This window comes from Trachemys scripta, chromosome 1 (assembly GCF_013100865.1).
Source record: "Trachemys scripta elegans isolate TJP31775 chromosome 1, CAS_Tse_1.0, whole genome shotgun sequence".
Lineage (NCBI taxonomy): Eukaryota > Metazoa > Chordata > Testudines > Emydidae > Trachemys > Trachemys scripta.
The window spans coordinates 346,591,838-346,602,581 of record NC_048298.1 but is presented as its reverse complement, the minus strand read 5'-3'; the positions used below and the strand labels follow the sequence as shown (position 1 = coordinate 346,602,581).

Sequence of the window (10,744 nt, the reverse complement as noted above, 5' to 3'; positions counted from 1 at the left end):
ACGGGGACAGTGAAGGACTGAACGAATGCGCTCTTGTCTTTCAGCACCTGCAGGCAAACCGCTCCGCTGTCTCGGCTGTTGTTCATAGGTGTCCCAAGCTATGAATGAAACTAAGCCGCCTCTCCCTGCTGCTTTTCACCCACAGCAGTGAAAGTAGCAGGAATCATGCCGGTTTTATAGCATCCCAGGCAGGGCGTGAGGACAACCCCTGCCCTTTGAGTTATCCACAAGAAACGAAGCTGTGGGGTATAGTTACTCCGTTACTCAGTACCTCTGGATTTCCCAGTGCCCCCTGTACCTGTCCTTCAGCTCGGCCTGGGACTGGCTGTGTTTGTGTGCCATTGTACAGTGTGGAAAAATAAATACCAATAAGATAGATGGCCCTTTAAATTCAGGCGGGGGGACTAGGTAATGTAAATCTTGGTCTGTTGTGCTTCTTGGCAGCCATGGTAACCTCCCTTTATGCAGTGTGGTTGGTGGTAAGCAGCCAGCAGCGCACAGTACAAGGTCTGGGAGGTGTCACTTTTTGGGGGTGAGAGGAGGAAGTATTAGCCCCAGTGAATTCTGGGTGGCGTTTTTTTTTTTTCTTGCTTTGGTGGGCCTGCTCTTTCAGGAAGTATTGTGCAGCTCAGACAGAAGGTCAGCCCGGAGAAAGAGAGCGAGGCCGTGGGGTGTGTGTGTGTGTGTGTGTGTGTGTGCGCGCCGGAGGACTTTCTGGACAGCCAGTGCCTTGTGTGAAGTTTGCAGCGGGAGTGTGAGTGGGGGCAGGTTTCTTGCAGAGTCTCCAGCTGGAAGTATAAAAGCCCGTTGTGTTGTGCTTTCCCGGCTGTATCCCAGAGACAGGGATGAGAATCTCATCACTGCCTTCCCAGGTGAGGACTCGGGTTTGAATTTTGATTGATGAAATGCGGGGTTTGTAAAATTAGCAGCTAAGAGACGGGCTGATGGGGGTGGGGGAGGTGCATTCTGTGTTTCAACAAGCTTTCTTTCCATTTCCTTATCCACATAGTAGTTTCTCTCTCTCTCCTTCTCTCTCACTTTCTCTTCATCTTTCTATCAGTTTTGCTGATCTTATCTAAAGCTATTTTAAATCCTTAGTGGCTGAATAATAGTAAAAGGGTTGGGGAAAAGTATCTGTGGAAGCGTTAATCTACATAAGAACCTACGAACAGCCATTCTGGGTCAGACCGATGGCCCATCTCGCCCAGTATCCTGTCTCTGACAGTGGCCAGTGCTAGATGCTTCAGAGGGAATGAACAGAACAGGGCGATTTTCGAGTGATCCATCCCCTGTCGTCCACTCCCATCGTCTGGCATCCAGAGGTTTAGGGACATGCAGAGCCCGGGGTTGCGTCCCTGACCATCTTAACTAATAGCCATTGATGGACCAATCCTCTATGAATTTCTCTAATTCCATTTTGAACCCACTTATGCTTTTGGTGACGATACTACATTCTACTACAGGGGTCGGCAACCTTTCAGAAGTGGTGTGCCGAGTCTTCATTTATTCACTCTGATTTAAGGTTTCGCGTGCCAGTAATACATTTTAATGTTTTTAGAAGGTCTCGTTCTATAAGTCTATAATATATAACTAAACTATTGTTGTATGTAAAGTAAATAAAATTTTTAAAATGTTTAAGAAGCTTCCCTTTCAACCCTGATATTCTATGATTCTATGATTCATTTCAAATTAAATTAAAATGCAGAGCCCCCCGGACCGGTGGCCAGGACCCGGGCAGTGTGAGTGCCACTGAAAATCAGCTCACATGTCGCCTTTGGCACATGTGCCGTAGGTTGCCTACCCCTGTTCTATTACAATGTACTGGTTAGAATTTGACCCCAACAACAATGTCACTTTGAAGCAACTGGTCACTATCAGAGGCAGGAGACTGGGCTAGATGGAGCACTGGGCTGATCCCGTGGTGCTGCGTTCCGGTATTGCTGCCTCCTGGGGAAATGATAGATTACCGATTGCTTTTAGGTTGCTCTGATATCAGGCATGTTCATTGCTCGTGGTGTGTCCTTGTGTGTCCGTGGTGTCCTTGCTCCTGGCCGGGGACAGAGAGAGCGGAATTGCTAGGTAGGGCCCCTCTGGGTATGACTTACCATCCTGTAAAGGAATTGGATAACTTCAAAGGTTCCCATCTGTGGAAAGGAATTGATTAAATTCCACAAGTCATTGGTTTCCATGTGTCTCGCCACCCAATCACCTTAGATAGCAACAGGGCCTGGTTCTGAGCTGCCATTCAGATCTTTCACTGGCCGGAGAGAACCTCGGCAGGGGGACCGGCAGCACCCATCCCATTGCTCTGGGCTTCCTTTGCCACAGACACGTTTGGTTGTTTTAAGCAGCAGTTCTCAAACTGTTGGTCGGGACCCCAAAGTGGCTTAGATACTGGGGTCTGGGGATGAAGCCCGAGTACCACTGCTGAGGGCCGAAGCCAAAGCCCGAGGGCTTCAGCCCTGAGTGGCGGGGCTCGGGTTACAGGCCCCTTGCCTGGGGATGAAGCCCTTGCGCTTCAGCTTTGGCCCCCCTGGTCTGGAGTGGTGGGGGTCGGGCTTTGGCCCCCCTGGTCCGGAGTGGTGGGGGTCGGGCTTTGGCCCTCCTGGGGTCGTGTAGTAATTTTTGTTGTCAGAAGGGGGTCGCGGTGCAGTGAAGTCAGTGTTTCTGGGTTCTTTCCAAGCCACCCGGTCAGACTTCTCATGCCATTATCTTCTCTCCTAGCCCGGAGGGAGGCCCGGGGCTGTAAGAAGTGGGTTGACAGGATTCTTGCTCTGAGCAGGGAGGCAGATGTGTGAGAACAAAGGGAGCCCTGTTCGGGGCTACAGAGCCAGCCAGGCCATGTCTGGGGCCTTTCTGCGCTGGTGCTCTCTCCGCTGCGTTGCCATCGTGGTGCGCTGCTTTCCTGTCCTTGGCTCGATCTGCTTCTTGCGGCGTCTGCTGGAGGTGAGCTGACCTGTAACGTTCTCGGTGGTTTCATCTGGTGGCGAAAAGGGGAAGAGGACAAGGATCTGTTCTCCAGGAATTTGCTCAGTCCAGTTACAAATGACTCCAGCTGCCGATACTGGCTGGTAACATGCGCCAGTGGCAATGGCCGCGCCTGGGCGCTGCGAGGGTGGGTGCTTTGGAAATGCATGATCGCGAAGGGCCAAACCTCCAGCCTGTGCCGAGGGCAGTAGGCTGGGTGGCTCTGTGTCTGCTCCTACCTTGGGGCCCCGCTGCCATCTGTGCAGGGAGCCCCAAGGAGCTGTGCTCTGCCGCCCTGACTGGGTGCATTCCTCTACACTTCCCCATGCCCAGTTCCCCCACACTACAGGGGCTCTGTCTGTCTCCAACAGGCTGAATGTGCAGTCCATAGTCAAACTGAATGTGGGAAGGCAGCCAGCAGCTACTTCCCTTTATCAGCTCCATCCCGAGCACAGGACCCTGTGTGTCTCGCCAGAAACAGCCCAGGCCTTGGCAGAGGACAGGTTTTCAGTCCTCCCGGCGACAGCGATGGGCTGCGTAGACTTGTCCCTATCAGGGTGTGACCGAGCGGCAGGAAGCCGGCTTGTTGTCCAGGATTTGCGTCTGATGATCAACGGAGGGATTTTAATGGCAATGTGGACAGACACCTGTACTTTACAAAGGCAGTAGCCCAGCTGTAGAGTAACGGCCCAGTCCAGTGGTGGGGCTGGGCCCTGGGCTGGATTCTGATCTCACACCAGTGGAAAACAGGAGTGTGTGAGATCAGAGTCAGGCCCATTATGTGTTTAGAACAAGGACTCCTGGGACCTATTCCCAGCTGTATCACAAACTGACTCTGACCTCAGGCCAGTCACTTAACCCTGTGTTGCCCTCTTTCCCCCGTCTGTAAAATGGGCTTGCTGTTACCTCACCTTAGTACAGTAACTCCTCACTGAACATCGTCCCGGTTAACGGTGTTTCGTTGTTACGTTGCTGATCAATTAGGGAACGTGCTCGTTTAAAGCTGCGCAATGCTCCCTTATAACATTGTTTGCCAGCCGCCTGCTTTGTCCACTGCTTGCAGGAAGAGCGGCCCATTGGAGGTAGCTGCTGGGGGCTTGGAACCAGGGTGGACCGGCAGCCCCCCATCAGCTCCCCTAAGTTCCCTGTGCTGCAGTCGCCCAGCAGGCTACCAATTGCCAGCAGTTCAGCTGCCCCCCCCCCCCCCCCAACTGCTGTGTGCTGCTCCTGCCCTCTGCCTTGGAGCTGCTCTGGGATCCGCCTGCCTGCTGTGCGGGGGTAATGTCAGGGTGTCCCCCTCCTCCCACTCCTGCCCCCTGTTCCTGTACCCCATCTCCACAGAGCAGTGGGGGGACACGACAGGGCTCAGGACGGAGGGAGCTTGCTGGCAGCAGCTGCTGTCTCAACTTGCTGATCTACTTAAAAAGGCAATGTACTTAGAGTGGGGTCAGCACACTTAAATGGGCAATGCACATCTCTCTCTCTCTCACACACACACATGGTGTGTGTGTCTCTGTCTCTTCCTCTGTGTGTGTGTGTGTGTCTCTCTCTCTCTCTCTCACACACACACACACACACGGTGTGTGTCTCTGTCTCTCTCTGTTATGCTGTGTCTCCTCCCTCCATTCGTGCTGCCTTGTAGAGTGTGAGGCTACATTAACAATGTGTTAACCCTTGAGGGCTCAGCCAAGTGCCAGTTCATCATTTAGCAGTAAGGCATTCCTTGGGAAATATCCCACCTTCTGACTCCACCACCTCAACCAAGCTTCACAATCATCATTGTGTGGACAGTATTAAATTGTTTGTTTAAAACTTATGCGCTGTGTGTGTGTGTGTGTGTATCATATAGTCTTTTGTCTGGCAAAATTTCCCTGGAACCTGACCCCCCCCATTTACATTAATTCTTATGGGGAAATTGGATTCGCTTAAAATCGTTTCGCTTGAAGCAGCATTTTTCAGTAACAGAACTACAATGTTAAGCGAGGAGTTACTGTGTAGTGCCCTTGCAGTTAGGAATGAATTAACATCTTGGGAGGCAGGTGGTTATTATTACACCCTTCGTACAGCTGAGGAAGCAGAGAGGAGAGGACTTGCCCAAGGTCAGACCGGGAGCTTGTGGAAGAGCCGCAGACAGGATATAGGATTCTCAGCCCACTGCAGACAGTATCATAGAATATCAGGGTTGGAAGGGACCTCAGGAGGTCATCCAGTCCAACCCTCTGCTCAAAGCAGGACCAATCCCCAGACAGATTTTTGCCCCAGATCCCTAAATGGCCCCCTCAAGGATTAAACTCATAACTCTGGGTTTAGCAGGCCAATGCTCAAACTACTGAGCTATCTCTCCTTTCTAATGCAAGGGAGAAGGTGGTTGTAGGAGACTTAATGAATCTGATGTCTGTGAAGTGCCTTGGAAGGAAGATGCTGTAGAAACACAAAGGGGTATTTATTATTAATAGGCATTGGGCAGGGGCTGAGCTCCCATAGAGCCGGCTGTATTGGACCCTGCCTCATTGCGTGTCTCTGGTCTCCTAAGTCTACATGCAGGGGTGGCGAGTTGTATGGGCCCCTGGTGCCCGGGCTCGAGCAAATTCAGGGCCTCGGGGCCCAACTCCACTAATGTTCGGGGTCGGGTCTCTCCCTCGGCTCCACCCGCCACCCCCCCGTGCCTCCCCCGGAGCGTCCCCCGGCCACGCCCGCTGCCCCCGTGTGCCTCCCCCGGAGCATCCCCCAGCCCCGCCAATCACTCCCACGTGCCTCCCCCGGAGCGTCCCCTGGCCCCGCCCGCCGCCCCCGTGTGCCTCCCCCGGAATGTCCCCCGGCCTCACCTGTCGCCCCCGCGTGTCTCCCCCGGAGCGTCCCCTGGCCCCGCCCGCCGCCCCCGTGTGCCTCCCCCGGAATGTCCCCCGGCCTCACCTGTCGCCCCCGCGTGTCTCTCCCGGACCGTCCCCCGGCCCTGCCTGCCCCCCCCGCGTGCCTCCCTTGAGCGTCCCTCCCTCACCTGCGCTCTGGGCAGCGAGCGGCTGCCCCCGCTGCTCCGCGCTGCATTCCCTTGCCAGCCACTGCTGGCTGAGGGAGCGACGCCGGCGGCAGGCTGACTGCTGCACCTGTGGGGGGAGGAGGCGCAGTGGCATGGCAGCCCCCCCACCGCCCCCTGGCAGGCGACTCCAAGTGGGCTTATCCTGTCTGGACCTCCTGAGCAGCAGCCTGGGGCTTGGGTGAGTGTCATACCAGGGGGGAGGGGGAGGAGACAGGGGCCCCTCCCGTGGAGCTCACTGCTGCCGGCGGGGAGAGGGCTGGGCGGAGTCCTCCTCTCTGGTCCCAGCCCCGGGGCAGCCTGCCTGCTGCACCCCAAAGTTTGAACTCCTCATCCCAGAGCCTGCACTCCCAGCCAGAGCCCGCCCCCCCCTCGCCCCCCAACCCTCTGCCCCAGCCCTGAGCCCCCTCCTGCACCGGGAACCCCTCAGCCCCGGCCCCATTCTTTGCTTAGGAGTTGGCATTTCTCTCCTTTGTTCTTTATATGTGGTCCTTAGGGGTGCATTGCTGTGGGTGCTAGACTGTCTGACTTGCAGGCCGTGTCTGCACTGGGCTATTTTACACCAACATAACTGCATTTGTGCAGGCCCCTAGCGTAGACAATCCATGCCCAGTTAACCATGACTTGTGCTGGCTCTGTTTATCTCAGTGTGAAACCCGAGTGTGGACAAGCCCTTAGTACGATGACAACGCCACTTTATCTAAAATAGTTTTATAAAAACAAACCCTTAAGACCCACAGAAAAATGTTCCCCCGGTTATTCTTTTAAATTCCATTGAAAACACTGGTTTCACAGCAAGGACAAATTTCCATCAAGTGTTTGCAACCCGAACATCACAGCACTGAGAACTTGGAAGCACCTTAATTGATTTTCATTCTCCAAGATAAGAGATGGGCAGACTGTGAGAGAGTCATAAATAGGCATAGAAACACTCCTTGACAATATCTGGCTTTCAGGCTGGCCATGTTCCCAATAATAGAGTTTCGCCTTTACCTCCCTGTGCACATTAATGAAGATTTACCCTGTTAGATTCCTTTTATCGTGGTTACTAGGCTGAAATATCTGTATAATAGTTAAAACGACAAATCCAGTTAAATCAGTGTACATCCCCAGTAGTAATGCTCTGCACAGCCATGCCAATAATCCAGTTCAGCCTGCTCTCCAGCCTGGGAGAGGAAAGGAATGGCTTATCCCTCATCCCCAGTCCCACCCCAGAACCCACACTCTCAGCCAGAGCCCTCACCCCCCACACCCCAACCTGCTGCCCCAGCCTTGAGCCCCCTCCTGCACCATGAACTCCTCATCCCAGCCCCACCCCGCAGCCCGAGCCCCTCCCATGCCTCAAACCCCTCATCCCCAACCCCACCCCAGAGCCCACACCCCCAGCCAGAGCCCTCACCACCCACACCCCAACCCGCTACCCCAGCCCTGAGCCCCCTCCTGCACCGTGAACCCCCGCAGCCCTCACCCCCACACCCCAAACCTCTCATCCCCGGCCCCACCCAGAGCCTACACCCCCAGCCAGAGCCCTCACCCCCCCGCACCCCAACCCTCTGCCCAAGACCCTCCCACACCCCAAACCCCTCATCCCAGCCCCAACCCAGAGCCCTCAGCCCCCCGCACTCCAAACCTCTGCCCTGGCCCTGAGCCCCCTCCTGCACCGTGAACCCCTCATCCCCGGCCCCACCCCACAGCCTGAGCCCCCGCACCCCAACCCTCTGCCCGAGCCCCTCCCACACCCCAAACCCCTCACCCCCAGCCCCACCCCAGAGCCTTCACCCCCAGCCAGAGCCCTCATCCCCCAATACCCCAACCCACTGCCCCAGCCCTGAGCCCCCTCCTGCACCGTGAACCCATCATCACTGGCTCCACCCCGCAGCCCGAGTCCCTCCCACACCCCGAACCCCTCACCCCCAGCCCCACCCCAGAGCCTTCACCCCCAGCCAGAGCCCTCATCCCCCAATACCCCAACCCACTGCCCCAGCCCTGAGCCCCCTCCTGCACCGTGAACCCATCATCACTGGCCCCACCACGCAGCCCTCACCTCCTCACCCGAACCCTCTGCCCTACCCTGGGCCCCCTCCCACCCCCCCAACCCCTCAGCCCCACCCCATGAATTTTGTGTAATAATCAACAATGGCTAAATTCTTAATAACGTTACCCAGAGGAAAAGAACAAAAGAGTAATTGATCAAGTGAGGGCCTGAGTTCGACACCCAGTTGGCAAACTGAAGTTATACAAAAGAAAGATGCGCAAATCTAAAAGATAAGACAAGGGGTTTTCATCGGTCTTGGCTATCAAGATTTACATGATTGGAGTACAATAGTGAATTGGAGCTTTTTGCTTTTGAGGGGTATTGTCCAACAGTGCTGGCTTGTTTCCGTATTCAAAAGAGTATTAATAAAGTTGATATTCTTAGTTAAATATATTTTTCCTTCAATAGTGATATTGTGCAATAGAGGGAAACTTAAACGCTTACTGTTTCCCGTCCATTTTTACATTATTTAAAAAAATATATATCAGCTTACAAGGCAGGTGTGTGTGTTTGTGGGGGGGGGAGGAGACTTGGACCCATTCTGAGCACCCCCAAAAATTATATTCAAGCTTTCATTCTCCTCTCTAACCCCCAGCTCTCCGATAGGAGCAGCTTTCCATTCTCTGTGAAGCAGAAAGTGTCTGGTCTATGAGATTTTTTGGCTGCAGCATCACCATTAAATCAGCCTCCGGAAGGTCTAGTGAGCTGGCTGCCTGATGTTTTTTTTCACCCTCGCAGTGAGGATGGGCCAGGAGATCTTGTGTCCGGGCTTGTAAATGTTCATGATGATTTGGCAAGGCTGCGTACCAGGGCAGCCATGGGGTGATGGTCTCTCTCAGTGCTGCCCCTAGAAATCCACTCTGCTTACACATGAGAAGATGTGTTTTCCAGCTTGTCAGTGTCGTAGAATCCTGCCTCCTGGGCTCTCAAGCTGGGTAATTCCTGTCTCATGCCTCACAACCGGGAATAGACACCCCGTGTTTGGGATTTCACTGCTGCCGATCCAGGGAGAACAGAATCCCGTTTGCTTTCTCGTGTCTCTGTCGGCTTTGCAGAGCGAAGGGGACCGGCCACTCAGTTGTGCCTGTGCAGATGTGAGTCAAGGGGCTCAGGGGGGACCGAGGTAAGAAGGGGCAGTTTCTACAGTCACTTCTCTGACAATACCCACACTTTCTAGGCCTGCACTGGTGGTTGCAAATGCTTTGTCTCTGCTCTGTGGTCTGTAGAGAGGAAGTCCATGTGGCTCACTCCCTGGACTCCATTGCCCTGCAGGCTGCAGCTGACGAGCTGCAGTCCCTCCTGTGTTAGCAGGAGCCAGACATCTTCACAGTGATTCTTATTGACTTATGGCTTTACTGCTCTGCAAAGCGAACCAATGGAAGGGAGATGGTGGTAAGGGTGGTCCGGATCCTGAGCGACTCAGCGTTTGCTCAGTCCTTACTCGGGCCCAGCTCCCACTTCACTGGTGTAAGGTCGGTGTAAACAGGCTCTAGCCCTGGGAGAAGAGATGATTCTTGCACGGTGCCCTGAAGGCCTGGGTGTTTGGTCAGTTTTGGATCAAAGGCGAGGAGCCCCTCCCGGGGAAGGCCCAGCCCGCCCAAGGAGGATCCGGCGAGAGCAGCGTGGCTGGGCCTGGGGGAAGGAGGTCTCTAAGCAGGCAGGTCCCAGGCCCTTGAGAGTGGGACAAGTACATCCCTGGTGTACATATGTCTGTTGAAGTCAGCTGAGTTACACCAGAGCTGGATTTGGCCTCCTGTCTCTGGGTCAGAGAGCACTGTGCGCTGCCTCTCAAATTCACCCCCATCAGTAGTGTTGCACCCACTTCTACCAGGGGTGGATTTGGCCCTGGCACCATTTGTTTAGGGCTTGATCCTTGGGTCACCTGGTGCCTTGCTCGCCAATAGCCCCTCTGGACTCAGTGGGATGACTGGTGGACATGGCACCACAAGGGGGGGGGAGCACGCAAAGGGGCAAAGCCCGATCCCCCGCTCCAGGCACAGTTGTAAAATGGGGCCCCCGGGCTTGTGGGGCTGCTGCTCCTGCCTTAGAGGCCGTGCCCGGCCGGTGGGTCTCCTGCCCATAGAGCAGAGGTTCTCAATCAGGGGTCCTGGGCCCCCTGGCGTGTGGCGTGGGGCCCCAGGCAATTCCCCTCCTTGCTACCCCCAATGCCGTGGTTCTCAAACGTTTGTAGTGGTGACCCCTTTCACACATCTAGCCTCTGAGTGCGACCCCCCCCCCTTATAAATGAAAAACACTTTTTATGTATTTAACACCATTATAAATCTTGGAGGCAAAGCGGGCTTTGGGGTGGAGGCTGACAGCTCGCGACCCCCCCATGTAATAACCTTGTGACCCCCCGAGGGATCCCCACCCCCAGTTTGAGAACCCTGGCTCTAACGTCAACCCTGGCTTTTAGATGCAGAAAACCAGCTGTTGTGGCACAGGTGAGACTTTATAGCATGTTGCGGGGGCCTCCGAAAGAAAAGGGTGAGAACCTCCGACCTAGAGGGCAGCAGCAATGGAGGAGCTCAGGCTCCTACTGCTGCCGGCTGCCGGGGGGGCGCTGCCTCTGTGGGGCTCCCCACCCTCTGCCTGTAGGGGAGGGGGAGATGCCATGGAGTTGGCTCTGGGGGTGCCGTGGGGGAGGGGGATGCTGTGGAGCTGGCTCTGGGGGTGCTGTTGGGGTGAGGGGCAGATAAGATACCTGA

At 55.0% G+C, this 10,744-nt stretch overlaps 1 protein-coding gene across 3 annotated transcripts in view; it reads left to right on the top strand.

Moving 5' to 3' along the window:
• The first annotated feature begins 589 nt into the window (after window positions 1–589).
• LOC117871394 (arf-GAP with Rho-GAP domain, ANK repeat and PH domain-containing protein 1-like) overlaps window positions 590–10,744 on the top strand; it is a 118,501-nt gene continuing 108,346 nt past the window's right edge. For all 3 annotated transcript variants that reach the window (XM_034759328.1, XM_034759329.1, XM_034759327.1), the window contains exon 1: window positions 590–872. The gene's annotated coding sequence lies outside the window, so the exon portion shown is untranslated. The remainder of the gene's footprint in view (window positions 873–10,744) is intronic.